General features: G+C 32.6%; 1 pseudogene; it reads left to right on the forward strand.

Annotated features, from left to right (window-relative positions):
- Positions 1-5,000, forward strand: part of LOC137628784 (anoctamin-10-like) — a 114,892-nt pseudogene that overhangs the window by 2,245 nt on the left and 107,647 nt on the right.

The following is a 5,000-nucleotide window of genomic DNA, read 5'->3' on the forward strand; positions in this document are numbered from 1 at the left end:
CTCAATAGTCGGGTGAATTAGATTAAAAGTAAACTCGCCATGAAATGGTTCCATAGATACCTGTTATCTCACTTAGACAAATATAACCTCTTGTTGATAGACGTACATGTTGTCCGTAGATTATAGTCGTTAAATAGAGAAACCCATTTTTAGATAAGACTGGAACGTGTTTTTTTTTTTTTTTTTTTTTTTCAGCCTGAAGAATGAGGATCAATTAGTTTATCTTTTATTTCTTTGAAAATATAATTTGTATTACACAAGAGATAAATATAATTAATGGGTGCCATTTATCAATTTGTCTATTTTATTTTTCTTTAAAGAAAGGAAATGTAAAATTATGATAATTTCTAATAAGGTGTCCGGTTTATCAATTATTCAATTTATCTGTTTTTTATCATTCAATAAAAAGGGAAATTTGAAATTATGATAATTACCAATATTGTGTCTGATTTATCAATTAATAAATTTATATATATTTTTTTTTATTATTCAAAAAAGGAAAATGTAAAATTATGATAATTATAATTAATTAATTTATCAATTTATTTTATCATTCAAAAAAGGAAAATGTAAAATTATGATAATTATAATTAATTAATTTATCTATTTTTTATCATTCAAAAAAAGGAAATGTAAAATTATGATAATTACTAATCATTGGTCCGATTATTTTGCCTCTTTTGATACAAAATTGAAATGTAAACGTAGATGAAAAGTCACTACAATAGAGTAATTTCAGCTGTATAGACCTACGGCTGAAATCTGAATAGATTAACGAGAGGCTTAATAAGATAAATTTTGAATTACTTATCAGTTATAGTAGAGTTTGTACTTTACAACCCAGACCATTTTTTAGAAGCCTAAGTAACATTAATTATTAATATTTTCATTGAATTTATAAAGTTTAATATTATAATCATTGAGTTCATTAAGTTTAAAATGTTACCGAGTCACAAACCTCAGGATTTGGTCTTAGAGGAAAGGTGTATGTTGTAAGAAAATTAGGTCCAGGAAGATTGAGGGAATGAAAGGGAACTATATGAGGGTACTTCCTCATAGGAAAGGGATTTTTGTGGTAATTTTCCTCACCAAGCCAATGAATCTTAAGGGTATTTTCCACAAGAAAGGAATCTTTGGGGGTAATTTCCTCATAAAAAAGGAATATTTGGGGGTAATTTCCTCATATTGAATGAATCTTTTGGGGTAATTTCCTCATAAAAAAAAATATTTGGGGGTAATTTCCTCATATTAAATGAATCTTTGGGGGTAATTTCCTCATAAAAAACGAATATTTGGGGGTAATTTCCTCATATTAAATGAATATTTGGGGGGTAATTTCCTCATAAAAAAGGAATATTTTGGGGGTAATTTCCTCATAATAAATGAATCTTTGGGGGGTAATTTCCTCACATTAAGTGATCTTGCGGGTTTTTTTTCCCTCGCAAGAAAGGAATCTTAATAGAATTTTCCTTAGAAGAAAGGACACTTGAGGGTATTTTCCCTATAATAAAGGAATCTTAAAGGTATACTCCTCCAAAGGAAAGGAATCTTTGTGGTATTTTCCTCATAAGAAATTAATTATTAGTCGAAAAAGAAATGTTTGTTTGTTTATTTGTTCAGACATGGCCGATTTAAGTATCGAAAACACTGGTACTGAGAAATTATTTTTCCATTACAATTATCTGTGTTTGCATTCCACAACCAAGCTAAGTTTCCACACTCGCATTGACACAAGACCACACACATGCACACACACACACACACACACACATACATACAAAACTAACCTACTATCGTCTTCAAGCAGAATCTGTTGGTAATAAATTTCAAGACTTAATAAGTCCAAGATGATAAAGTTCTGGCCATTATGGCAGGTAATGTCAGGCCATTTTGTCTTGAGGATTTTTTGTTCCATAAAGCATTTTGAGATATGTTATTGCTTGCAAGCGTCTGTTTTGGTCTCATTGATGCCAAGTTAGGTCAAGGAATTTAGGTTTGATATGATACTGGGTATGTGTGTATAAATACATACATATATATATATACAGTATATATATATATATATATATATATATATATATATATATATATATATATATATATACATATATATATATATATATATATATATATATATATATATATATATATATATATATATATATACTGTATATATGTATGTATATACATATATATATATATATATATATATATATATATATATATATATATATGTATATATATATATACAGTATATATATATATATATATATATATATATATATATATATATATTCAAATAAGTCATATAATTTAATACCTTAATGTCTTGACTCTCTTACCGACCTCGGGATCATCCCAAGGCGAAAACTACTCAAAGACAATAGCTTCTGACCGGCTGGGAATCGAACCTTGGTCTTGGAAGCTGGCATGAACAGTGACTTACCATGAACAGGGTCATACCATTTAACCAAATGGTAAGTCACTGTTCATGCCAGCATCCTGGACCAGAGTTCGATTCCCAGTCGGTCATGAGCTATTGTCTTTGAGTAGTTTCGCCTTGGGACTCTGATCCCGAGGTCGGGTAAGCGAATCCAGATATTAATGTATCAAATTATATTGCTTATTTGAGTATGAAAAGCACGTCTAAATGTACAAAATTTATCTGATTATATATATATATATATATATATATATATATATATATATATACATATATATATATATATATATATATATATATATATATATATATAATATATATATGTATATATATATATATATATATATATATATATATATATATATATATATATAATATATTATATATATGTATATACTGTATATTACAATATGTTTTCCCCCCAAATAGAATTTGAGTTTTCCTTTGTGGAAGACCACCCGATCTTACAAAACGCCAGTGATTTGATAGGTAGGTGGGTCTCCAGCTGTCTAAACTTTTTTTTTTATTGGAATCCCAAGCGTGCTATTGGCTGACGTTAGCAATGATGCACGGTCCTATTGGCCGATTAGCTTGATGACGTCACACCATGATGCATGGTCCTATTGGCCGTCTGGCTTGATGACGTCACACCATGATGCATGGTCCTATTGGCCGTCTGGCTTGATGACGTCACACCATGATGCATGGTCCTATTGGCCGTCTGGCTTGATGACGTCACACCATGATGCATGGTCATATTGGCCGTCTGGCTTGATGACGTCACGCCATGATGCATGGTCCTATTGTTTGTGAATAATTGTCATGTTTACTTCAGAGGGTGCTGTGTCTTCTTTTAAAAGTCTTATTTTAGAATTTTACAAAGACAGTGGAATGTACGTACTGGAAGGTGAAGACTGTCTGGAATGTGACTTCTGAAAGTTTAATATTCTATAAAGACCCGCGAGTGTATGTGATTGAAGGTGAACACTAACTGGAATGCCCTGTCTGGAAGTTATATACAATAATAATCATGTTCATTATCCTGTCTCCAACATGCATGGTTTCACCAGCGCTATTGCAAGAAGCGTGTGTTTGTTGAAGGTGGAATTCCTGCACGGTTTTTTGCAAATCATGCGCTGCATATTTGCTGATGGGATTAGCATTTAGGGTTTTGTTTTCTCATCCTTGACCCTGCCACGTCAACGAACCCATTTCTCTTTCCGTGGTTTGGATTTCTCTCGTGTTACGCATTGTCCAGTGCTTTTCGTTTGAAATTATCTTTTTTTTCAGAATTTCGTTTTTCTTATTTGTTTCTTTATGCAGGTAATATTTTTGCATTGCTCAACTACTCCCCTACTCCCCTCTTGCCTTGCCAAACACCCGAGCCTGCTTGTGTGATGAAATGTTACCCTTGTTATGAAAATGTTTCGATATACAATATATCCTTCTTTCTAATTACATTTTCTCCCTATTGAGAGAATAACCAGCATTTATATTCACAATTTAAAGCAAAACAAAAAAATTTTTATTTCATGACTTTTTTTATTACTTTTTTCATTTCTGGTCCCATTGCAGGACCATATGATAATTACCCAATATTTTTAACCCTCTGTCCTTCATCCCTTATTTGTGACCCCCCTATTACCCTAAATTTTGGATCCTGTGTCCTTTCTCCTATAAGTTAGATGCCCAATTACCCTAAATTTAGGCCCTGTTTCCTTCCTCCCATAATTTTGACCTCCTGTTACCCTAAATTTTGAACTCTGTTTCCTGTATCCCATAATTCTGACCACCAAATACCCTAAATTCTGGGGTCTGTTTCCTTCCTCCCATAAGTTTGACCCCCAATTACCCAAAATTTTTGGACCCTGTTTTCCTTTCTCTCATAATTCTCACCACTAAATACCCAAGATTTTGGACTCTGTTTCCTTTCTCCATAATTTTAAACCCCTGAATACCATGAATTTTGGACCCTATTTCCTTTCTCCCATAATATTGATCCCCAATTACCCTAAATTTTGGACTGTTTCCTTTATCCCATAATATTGACCACCAAATGCTCTAAATTTTATGGTCTGTTTGCTTTCTCCATAATTTCGACCTCAAAATTATCCTAAATTTTGGACCCTGTGTCCTTCTTCCATTAATTTTGACCACCAATTACCGTACATTTTGGACCCTGTGTCCTTCCTGCATTAACTTTGACTACCAATTACCCTGAATGTGGGACCCTATTTCCTTTCTACCATAATTCTGACCCCCAAATTACTCTAAATTTTTTACCGTTTCCTTCCTCCCTTCATTTTGACCCCAAATTAACCCCAAATTCTGTACCCGGTGTCCTTCTTCCCATAATTTTGGACCCTGTTTCCTTTCTCCCATCATTTTGACTCCCAGTTACCCCTAAATTTAGGACCCTGTTTCCTTTCTCCCATAATTCTGACCCCCAAATTACCGTAAATTTTGGACCCTGTCTTTTTCCTCCCGTAAATATGCCTGGCAAAAATATCCCTCTCGTCTGGCTTGTTTCTCGCTTTGATACCTTGTTATTTTTTAG

This window comes from Palaemon carinicauda, chromosome 36 (assembly GCF_036898095.1).
Source record: "Palaemon carinicauda isolate YSFRI2023 chromosome 36, ASM3689809v2, whole genome shotgun sequence".
Classification (NCBI taxonomy): Eukaryota; Metazoa; Arthropoda; class Malacostraca; order Decapoda; family Palaemonidae; genus Palaemon; species Palaemon carinicauda.